Source organism: Pyxicephalus adspersus, chromosome 1 (assembly GCF_032062135.1).
Source record: "Pyxicephalus adspersus chromosome 1, UCB_Pads_2.0, whole genome shotgun sequence".
NCBI lineage: Eukaryota > Metazoa > Chordata > Amphibia > Anura > Pyxicephalidae > Pyxicephalus > Pyxicephalus adspersus.
This window is the reverse complement of record NC_092858.1, coordinates 41,454,012-41,465,797: the sequence shown is the minus strand read 5'-3', so window position 1 is coordinate 41,465,797 and position 11,786 is coordinate 41,454,012. Positions and strand designations below refer to the sequence as shown.

Here is an 11,786-nt window from a genome sequence, read left to right as displayed (position 1 = left end):
TTAATCCCAGGTCCTAGGTGCTATAAAAGCACATGACCTCATTCCTCATTAACAAACTTATTGGCACTGTGCAGGCTGCAGGGTTGTGGAGTGTAATCGGTAAAATTTGCGGTCTGGTATTATTTGGAATTAAGGGGGTAGTAAGGGTGGTTTGCTACTGTTTACAGTATATAAGTACACTTTTATAGTACTGTGATTGGTTTGGGTTTACACAGATGATCTAGAAATAAGATAACTAGAAGCTTAGTACTTGGTTTTATGAAACAACTTTTTATACATGAAATGTTTAAAATATTCTTGTTCTGTTTGGTGGTATATAACATTATGGTATATGTATTATCACATGTGCATCAAGTGCAGAAATATGTTTCCATTCATATTAACACAGCAATAATATTTTTATTGCGTTTAGTTTACAGTCAGCTGCATTGGATAAGAGTTGAACACATAGCAACAAGTCTTTTTATTATGGCAATTTATGTTGGACATGCAGAAAGTAACATTAAACACTCTCACTGCACATGTGAACTCTGCACTGCAATAGCAGTTATAAACTAGCAAGAGTAATTATGTTAAAGGTATTTAATAAATACAGTTTTAAAGCAAAGCTTACAAATTAGGAATCATCACGCCTTGCTATCGGGTCACAATGTATTGGTATAGAGTCAGCCATTCTGTAGCATGTGGAAAAAGGCAACATGGATTTCCCATAACCAGTATTTATCAATGATTTGAGTTAGTTTGCTGTGACTTATTTTACTCCTACTGACAACAGTGATATGGGAAATCTTTTACTCCAACTGAAACCAATGTTTGCAGTTTTCTTCACAGGGACACCAACAATGAGGCTTATTGTTTTCAACCTACACCAACATTGAAGCTTATTGTATCCTACAGACACTAATGATGGGGCTTATTGTATCCAACTGACCAATGATGGGGCTTATTGTAATCCACTGATACCAACATTGAAGCTTATTGTATCCCACTGACCAATAATGGGGCTTATTTTATCTCATGACATCAATGAAAGGGCTAAATTGATCCACTGTGCTTCATCCAGAACAACATATGTTTTTGTGGGATTACCCTTTGAAAATCATTTAAATATATTTGTTACTTAGATCTGGAAAGTAAAGAGTCTGTTGTTGTGTGTGAGTATTACAGTACCCTTGGCTAGGCAGAAAATTATACAAAAACTGCCTTATGTAGATTTCCACCTAAAATGCCCTGCATCAGCGGTCTGTGTGGAGGCATTTTAGGTGGGAAATAGAAACCCCTCAGGTTTTTGTCACACCACTGGGGAACAGGTGAATACACTTCTGCTTTAAGCTTGCCTTATCTTACAATATGGTGTACTACAATGACTGAAAATTCTATCTCAATTACTTACAAGAACCAGTAAATTTACAGTCAATCAGTTTGGCCCTTGTGTAACATTTAGGCAGTACAGAGTGTACAGGGTATAACACCTATGGACATTTTAGGGCCCTAAATTTGTGACATGTTTAACTAGCAAAAAGCTTCATAACTGTATTTATCAATTAAGCCTTGCCTGCCTACTTATTAATTATTTCCATTCCAGCGCAATTACACCCCTGTTTTGCAATCAAGATTTACCACTTTTGTATTGCATATAGCTGCTGTAAAGATTAGATTGCAGTACAGATGGGTGACTCTGAGGGTCAAATGTGGAAACATTTATTACTTAAGCTTTATTCAATGGTTTTAAAATACTTTTGTTCACATGTACAAATGTCCCTTTGCATGTCTTTGCGTAAACCAAAGTTTACATAAAATACACAAGCAGATTCAAAAGTAAGAAAATGCAGTGCGGAACTTATAAAAGGTGCTGGATGAGATATGACTAGTTATATCTGACCTGATTATCCCATGCTAATCTCCTAGGATTTCCACAGTAACAGAAAAACAGTGTGGTGGTGCAGAAAATACAATAAACGCCTTCTGCAAGAACTGAACTCAAAATATTATGCAGTTTTATTTTAATCTAATACTATTCAGTTGGATTAACTCAAAATGTAAAGGTGACAAGATCTGTTTCTTGTCCTTGAGGAACAGTGAGATAAAAAAAAAACCCTATAGCAGCCTTTTTTGACCTTTTTACCATTGGGGAACTCTTGAAATCATTGGTGCCACCTGGGTATAATTTAGCTGGTCATCCAACTATTTAATAACACCCGGACACACTTAGTTTATGTAAAAGAATGGTCATTCCAGCAATCCTGCTATATATGTTGACTTTTATGGCCAAAGAATTGGTCCCATGGACTTAGATAAAACTATAGAAAGCTTTTTATACACAATATAGATGGTATTGGTAATAAGAAACATATAAAAACAATAAAGGTTAAAGAGTGTAAAACCATTCACCAATTTATTGTCATAAATTTCACTGTAATTAAAAAAATGCATTATAAATCTACAGGATTTGTATATCTACAATAAAACAATACGATCATATTTCATTGTAACTAATTTGTCTTTTCTTTGACAAACTCTGACCAAACTTTTGTGATGATATTCACATTTATTGTATTTGTAGCTTTCAATGTAAATTACATTACAATGGTATTCATGAAGAAAACCAATAACCCCTATCATTCCTGCAAGATTTTGGAAATGGTTAGGATCCCAAATCTCACGTGAGAACATCCTGCACTGGGCTGTAGCACAGATATGGAATATTCATCATTCTTGAAATCTTGCCAGAATGATCATGACACCATTCGTTTGTGGGTCAGAGCCAGTAACGTAAGTATTGTATATATATATATATATATATATATATATATATAAGAAATATGGAGGCTATGATTGTGAATCTCCTCAAAATGCAGCTTGTCTGGAAAGCTGACCCTCTAGAATCAATACTTTCACTGACAACAATATACCTAATGTCATTCCACATTATTTCCACAATTAAATACTCACCCCAAGCTGCTACTGGATAAGGGTGACAAAAAAATGCTCAAAATATCCAAAAATCCAGATGTCATTGGAACTTATGTAGGGTGGTTTTTAAACCAACCCTAAAATCAAAGTAAATCCAGGTCCATCGTATTGGTTGCAAACACAGCAGATGCATGCATTTTAGAGATACAGCATTTGATTGCAATGTTTAAACCAGTGGCTAGTCCACACCTTTCCTACTTCATATCCAGTTATCACCACAACATACTCCCTGATGTCCCTGATTTCCAATCCCTTTGCTCATTGATCTCCTTATTGTTCCTCTTTTAGTGAGGCTATATATCATTATTTACACATCCATAAAGTGTTATCTTGCAATTCGTTTTTTTATCCATCCTCTAATTTTTCTATTATTTATTTTAAAACCTAATATAAAGGAAATTTAGTGATGGAAAAATAAACTTGTTGGTTTAACCAATAATTTTCTGTGTATTAGCTTTTATGGTATGCAAAATGGGGTATGCTACAAGCGGAGGAGAGTGTGGCTTGACCTACAACTAGCATTCCTGTTCTCTGATCGCTTGAGAAAAGAAAGTTCAGGTCCGATTGCATGAAAAGTGTCCTAAAGGCAACCAAGTATAAATATACACATAAATGTACAGTATATTGCTATGTACACTTCTTTTACAAGAGTTTTGCAGCACTTTAGAATAATTTAATGAGAAAGCAATTGGAGATTGTTATTGTTTTAAACACTTATAGGAACTAACAGTCACACTTACATCTATTATGTCCATTTTTAGACATTCCAGCCATCACGGTTTTGTCTTATGATTTTACAATCCCTTCCATACTGTAGGAAATGTCATTAAGCCATGCTTCTTACAGATACCATCCGCAAAAACAACTTAAATACACTTGGGAGGAAGGATGTGAAGTCCAGGATACAACACACTGAATGAATTGTCACCAAGCACACTATGAGTAGAGGACAAATAAGCCCGCAGTGCGGAAACTTCATGAATGTGCTTAGTAAACATCCTGACATAAGTATTCTATCATTTGAAATTAGGGTACCGTGCCAGGTGGCATTTACATAATTTAAATAAATGTCAATGTACTTTAAGCAAGCTAAATAAAACTTGGTAACTCATATAAATGAACTGGGAAAATGCTAAATTATTTGTAATTACCTTTTTCGTAATCCACTCACAAAGATGAAAAATGGTGGATAATATGAATCAAAGCCAGCAGGACTACAGTGTGAATGTTACTTCCCTGCCTCCTGTCTACTCTAGAGGCTGCTAATGAATACAAGAACTGACAAAAACCCTGCAGGGTCGGGCCAAGGGGTAGACAGATAAGGCTGTTGCTTTGGTTGTGAACCAAGTCATTCACAGCTCATTTTGACTTTTTTTGACTTGGGTGATGAAGGCCTGCCACCCTAACATCCTGGCTCTGCCACCCTAAGCTCCCCCATCTCCCCTATATACCACTTATCTTCTCCTTCCACCATCAGCATACAAACAGGTGTAACTCACTATACTACAGTAGTTTAACTGAACAAAAATTATATTGGTTATTGATCTTGAAATCAATGTTCAAAAGGTTGCAAAGCAAAATGTTATACCCTGGCCATGCTAACAATCATATTTCAACTTTTATGAGTTTAGAGCAGCTAGAATAATGGAAGCTGGCTTCCTATTTGTTTCTGTAGATTGTTATTCTTTGGATATTCGTGTTTGCCCCAAAGTAAACCTTTCTACTCACCAGTCATGTAAACATAGAGCTAGATGCTGCTGTTTGCCTGAGTAACTGTTAGCTTCCTCTTTGCTTCATTAGAGTACAAAGTACAAGTAGGGGGATTCTAGTTGATACTCCCTGGGAGATATATGCAAATACCAATTTACAGAATAAAACAGGAATAACAGAAAAGGTCTATCTTTTGTTATTATATATATTTTTTTAGCTTTTATTTTTATAGTTTTTTTTGCAAATTCTTGAGAAGGACCAAGAAATGTATACAGATCGGCAAATCTGTGTATCTGTGTAGAATAGAAGGTGATAATGACAATTTATGTACTACAACGCCTATAAATTATGTGATTGTTACTTACTAAATATCAGTCATTAAACTATTTCCAGCTACTGGACTGCTCAAAAATGCTCAATAAATTTATCTGCTATAGTAATACATTCTGAAATACTAATTCAGTGTTCCAGATGGAAAGCAGAAGAAAATTTTTCTTTTTTTGCCACAAATAGTTTGACTGCCAGCATAGATGTTGCATACATTTAACCAATCGTTAGTGGCAATACTGCAGTACGTCTTCTGAAAATTGATAATCACTAATAGATCTATTGGAGATTACATGAGTAAAATCTAAAAAATCCATTTAAGGTGGACCTAGCATCATATACATTTGTTTATGATGAAGTTGTGTGCACCTGTACATGTGTTCATTGCCTCTAACATAAATTGCAGTACCCACCTCCAGACAATCCCACCATCTGGGAGAAAGTCATCATAGACCATCTATTGTATGTCCAGGGCTAGGGCATTTGCTCAGAGATAACACATAAAGAAAAATACCAGTGCACAGTTTTTAGATGTGTCTATAAATATTTGACACAAATTTCAGCTCCAGCTTTAACATCACACCTGTAACAATGCTGAAGTCTAATTTAACCTTATAGAGAGATGAGGAAATACTTCCTCCTGTCTCCGCAGACTGATGATATCATTATCCAAGCCTAGACAAATTCATTTGGTTGCAGATCAAGTGCTGTTTTTAATGATAAAAAATGGGAGATTATTTAAGAATAAATATTGTTGTTGTATATTTGGATAAGTTAGGAATTAATGCATGATGACTTGTATAGCCACCGAAAAGGTCCATTTTAAGTCCTTTTCACATACAATAACACCCCTGTTGACATGTATTGCTGCATGTATTTGTGCACAAATGCATTTCCTGTGCAGTAAGAGAAAAACTTCACAAAAGAAATCTTTATTGGAAGTATGATGGACATATATGTTTTTAGTTTTTTTTTATTTACCTATGTCTGTTGGCACAATGAATATAGTATATATTTAATATTTCTGAAACATAGATGTACTGTAAACAAGCCACAAATTAATGAATGGGTTAAAAAGCATTTTCATGCATTTCAGTTTGAAGAAAAAAAAACATATGCTGGGGGCTGTGAATTTACAGTATATGCTACACCCACTGGGCACAGACCCAGCACAGGTCCACAATACCAGAAGACCTCACAGGACCTTGAGCAATCACTCCATACAGCTCAATAGAGACAGGATTTCCTAGTTCCTAAGTTCTATTATTTCACGACAACAGTACTCCTAGCCATCCTGAAACAATTCAGTAGCTATTAGAACTGCTACCATTATTGCTTTATAGGTTGACATTATATATATATATATAACATTGCAGACTAACATTTATTATCATAGGGCATAGGAAACATGTCTTAGTGCCACCCCTATGTTTTATTTTACTAATAATCATGAAAAAGATAAAATTATTAGGCATATAGTAAGCCCAGACAAGGCAGGTGTAGGACCAGTCCTAGCCTTAGAATATACTTTGATCTTAAGTCAGTGTCCTCCTAAGCTGAGCTCCATACACATACCTATATCACACTGAATCGCTGTTAAGTTGCGGTTAAGTCTTTTGTTTGAACAGATCACCATGACCAGGATAAAAAATAAAAACAAGTATCTAACTGGCGAATAGGAGTTCTATCTCTTTTTTTCTATTCTCTCAAATGTTATCAGGCGTGATTGGTCCAATTTATGAAAGTTGAGTAAATGGAAAACTGTTTGTACTGCCTATAGAAATACATAAGATTTTGTAATGTGCACAACTACTTCTGCATTATATGATATATACATAATGAACTTTTATCCCTTTTGAATAAAATTAGAGTGGGGGGGGGGGGTCTGTCACATCTGACATCTGAGGACCTGCTGTCACATTGATCCACTGGTATGAGTGTACAGAAAGGGACAAATTACTCAAATGGAAACACAGACCAGAGAAAAAATTATATTTCTTTTCAGTACCAGATATGTCACCTACTAAGAGGTCTAAGAATGATAAATATATATATTTTTTTTTGTTTTGGGTAGTCTGGAATACATAGGTGGTGTTATATAGGTGGTGTAGGGATCATCATAGAATTTAAAGCAATTGTTATGTGACCCAAAGCCATGGGGTAGCCCTGTAACATATTCTATTTTGTCACGTGGGCCCCTGCATTTATCAGCAGTGCCAATCACTATTGTTGGACTCGCTGCAGGTAGCTAGCAATGGGGCTTATCCCTGACTACTTTGCTACATATTCATATAACTACCTGGCCTATTGTAGTTCCAGCCTGGGGCCACATACAATAAGTGCGATCTTGCCCCAAAGGCGCCCTGGCATTATTTTACTAGCTGCAGCTCTCCAGTGTGCTAAGATTACTCCAGGAGTCTTAGTGACTGATGCTGGGGTCCAGGGGTCTACAGGTGCCATTGAGGCATGCACAGAGTCTGTAAGCATCTCAGACTCTGAACTCCTGCCACCATTTTCCCATGACTTAATTTACAGCTGGATCAATGCCATGGGGAAGGAAGTAGAGCAGGCCACTAGGAAGGGGGGGGTGGGATAAGGGCTGGAGGGGTGTGGAGAGGCTTTTATGTTTCTGTCCACTGGCATTTTCTAGACCAATAAATAATTAATTAATAAATGAAAGTGTGGATGGTATGGTAGGAGACAGGTAGAGAACATAGGGTCTACCGGGGTACACGGTCTCAGAGATGACCCGTGAAGGGAAAACTTTGCCAAAAAGTTCGAGAACCACTGATGTAGACTGATGTAGGATTCTAAATGCCTATATAAACAACAATGGTACCAATATCCTTCTGATGCTCACAAAAGGGAGGGAATGAAAACCTTTTTCTATGATGATATGTAAATAAACAGAGTGTTATCATTGTTTTGGCTTACTAAACAAATTGTGCACGCTTACAGAATACTCATAGGGGGTTTTACAGGGATGCATTGTTTGTGAGATGTGTAATGCAAAATATATAGGCAGACAGAAACTGGTATCATAATAGGTGCAGTGACAGACCCTTCAAACTGAAGGCCACTTTTTCAAAGTACACGTCATGAGAAAAATAGGGGGCTTCCATTGCTGGTCTTCTTCTGAAAATGCCAGTTGTCTGGCTGTCTCTGATATGAATAGTACTGATTATCTATCTTGGAGCAACCATTCAGCAAATTAAAGTACAAAAGTAATATCTTAAAAAGTATTGAAGCCAAAGCCAGAGCATGACAATCAGGGTATATTATTTAGTTGTAAGTATCAGCAATGACAGTCACTATATTTGCCTTGTGACAGGTATAGTTTAAAGGAAATGTGCTGAGAAATTATCAATGATGCTATTCCTGTCCGCGTCTAATGGCTTCAGTTACTAAACTAGAAAAAGCAAGCACTTCTGACTTTACTGGATGGCTCAAAGAATTTCCAAGGAGTAAATGCTTTTTCTTATAAGTAAAACTGTTGTCTGTCCATGCAAACCTTCAAGGACACATATACTTTCTTATGCAACTATGGCAGCCTGTTTTGTGTGATTATAAAAAAAAAAATGAAGAATAAAAGCTTGCTGGAGCGCTGGAATCTAACTATCTTTGTGCCAAGCCATTATTTTAGAATACAGATTTCTAGATCATACAGAGGAAGGATTACTCCAAGGCTTTGTGCAAGTTTGAAATTGTTCTTTCACAGACACCAGTAGTGGTGCAGCCGAGGCATCCATGCATTTTGGAATTACTTAAGTTTACAATAAAAAATGTCAGATAAATTAGACACTGAAACTTGCCATGGATTGCTAACAAATATGCAAGAAGCAGCGCAAAGTCTACCTACAACCCTTATTTAGCCCTGTAAAATTGTAATACTTTGCAGATTCTTTTTAGACTTTCTATCCACCTTTGACTCTCTGTACAGAGTAATAAAGCTAATCTTATCTTTCCATTGAAATAAAAAAGTAGTAATGATCTGCCATTTTCAAGCCATAAATACATAAAAATGCAGGAGTGACCAAAGATCACATTGTATCTAACAATCCTCTCCCAGGCTTGGTATGGTAATACATATTTATCATAGGCTGTTAGTGGTGCGGCTGTAGTGTGTCATGTAGGACAGTGATATGGGGGAGGTCAGTGTAGTTTTTCTTCTCCTGGACACTTGCACACAACACTGCAGTCTTGCAGCTACCACTCACCTAAGTAGTTTTTAATGATCAGGTGATCCTCACTTTTGGCTTTGCTGTCTGCATAATATGCCTTCCATACATTCATGCCTTTAGTTCATACATTTCCCTTGATGTTAAACAGAAAATCCTACTGCAAACATCAATATGTTTTGCTTTCAAGTTGAAAAAATGTATTAAACATTTGGTGTAAAGTTTTGAAGAACTATTAAAATAGTGTCTGTAACAAAGACTGACATGACCTCATGTATTATACCCATTGTAAGGGCCAGTTTTATTGTCGTTTAATAATATCTGAACATGTTAGATGTTAGTAAAGCTTCATGTATTAAGTATCTATGTTTATTTTTATTGCATGCATCTCATATAGATATCATTGTCAATGACAGGTTAATACCTCCTATGATATCTTCCTTATACAAATTAATACCTAATCCACCCTAAAGCAATTATAGAATGGCATTCAGGGAAATCATTTAAAAGACTAAATTGTACAAAGACTAAAGCTTCCCTCTCATTGGTTAGATTTTTAATACATTTGTTCAGTTGGACCAGCAAAATGTAATTTTACAATGCAAGTCTCTACCAAAACCATTCAATTTATGTCTAATCTATGAGGCTTTCACAAAATAGTCATTCTTTAATTCTGCAGATCCAACACATCATAACTAAGGAAGATTTAAATGGTTTATGCCAGCTCAAACTGGCAATAGCTTTAACATATTTAAATTATTTCCTTGGTATTGAATCTAACACCATTACAAATTGTAGTAACATATATATCACTTCATATACTTTTTACAGCTTTTTTTCTGATTTTACAATACGATTAGCTTGCAATGATGATATGTCTAGGCAGTGCCCTTTTTTTACATAAATTGCCATTTACATTTCTGAATTTTTAAACATGATCAGACATATACAAACATCTGACAGTTACCAGGATGTAACTGGCATTAATATATCTGCATCACAGAACTGGAGTTCGCAATTGGCAAGTGAAAGAGCAAAATAAGAATGCCCATTCTTGTATTTACAAATTCCGAAATCACTGGAGCATTTGCAAGACAACCAGGCACTTAGCATTTTCAGAATAAAAAGCCAGTGGTAGCCAGGATTTTCCCTTCAAAACTAGCTTTCTCTAAATGTTTTTTCTCCCTAAATCTCTCATGCTGTGTGGTCATACCATCACTATCTTTCATAAAAGGGTGAACTAGTCACTTGCTCCATATAAATCAATATGGCATTTATCATTAGAAGTTAATGTGTTAGCCATTTATTTGCAGTCTTTAATAAATACACGGAGAAAGTTATTCCCACTGCAACATTTAATGCCTGGCTAACGAATAGCAGACAATCATAATATTAGGATATTGATGAATATTAATAAAAAGACATGGTGGTAATGATAGCATAAATACCTAATGGCACAACTTTACATATATGTGTTTTTACAGTGCTAAGCATGAGCAATAAGAAAATAAAACTTTTTCCCAAAAGCAGAAGTTACTAGTAAATAAATGATGCATCTCGCATACTTTGTCCTTCTCAATGGGGTACTTGAAAATACAGTAAAACTTCACTCACCCTTTTGCCAGGCTAAATGGGTATTCAGATAGTTGTTGTGTAGTTGGTGGGATTATTTTATGTTCTCCCAATGGCTCTCCCAAGATTTCCAGGGGATCTTTAACACCAAGTTACAGGAGCAGAATCCTTGTGTGTGTGCTCATATGGAGCTGTCCATGGTGTCTGGAATCTGGAGATAATGACTGGCAGCTCTTAGAGACTAGCACATCCCTTCTATTACCACACCTATTTCCTTAGCAGAATCCTGCTATCCTGGAACACCCCCTGCATGACAGCTGCTAGCACTGCAAGGCAAAAAGTGCAATATGTAAACAAATCTAAGACATTGTCTTTGGATTTTATATGCTTTTTTATGAACATATTATTATGAACTTCCATATTGACCATTAAAGATAATGTAGTAGTCATAGAGAATATGGTCAGGCACATTTTTTTAGTTACAGTAGCACTAAACAAAAAGAATATACCCAAGAATGCACATTTTTTGTTATCTTCAGCCAAGGAGCAAGATGTTGCAATGCTTGAACTGTATTACTTGCCAAATGTTTTGAGATAATGCTTTGCCACATTTGTGATTCACACATTTCTGCTACAATGAATTGCTACAAGAATGACACCACTCGCTGTATAACAATTAGAAAAACTGCCCTAGTGAAAAAGCTATTTTCCTTAAAAAATGCAGAAAAAGCATGTTTTGGTTCAAGTATATGTTGACCTAAACTGGGTGACAATTAATCTGCTAATGTGTTGTGTGTAATAAATCACTGCTATCACTTTCCCCTTTTCATCCCGCTGCTGATCACCTGTGGTTTCATTGCAACAATGGCTTGGCTGAATGCAAGCAATCCAGCAAAGGTTGCAGAACATTTTGGGGGCGATTACCCAGTGACAACAATTGAGCATGTCAGGGTAATATGTATTGAAATGGTCAGCTATAATCACCACTGATAGTCAGGGTCTAGGTTCATGCACAAAAGGAGAACT

General features: G+C 36.0%; 1 protein-coding gene across 1 annotated transcript in view; it reads right to left on the bottom strand.

Annotated features, from left to right (window-relative positions):
* Window positions 1-10,975, bottom strand: part of MYO1A (myosin IA) — a gene marked incomplete in the record, with an annotated part of 53,941 nt that extends 42,966 nt beyond the window's left edge. Inside the window, 1 exon segment of the mRNA XM_072407791.1 lies at window positions 10,803-10,975.
* Window positions 10,976-11,786: the final 811 nt, after the last annotated feature.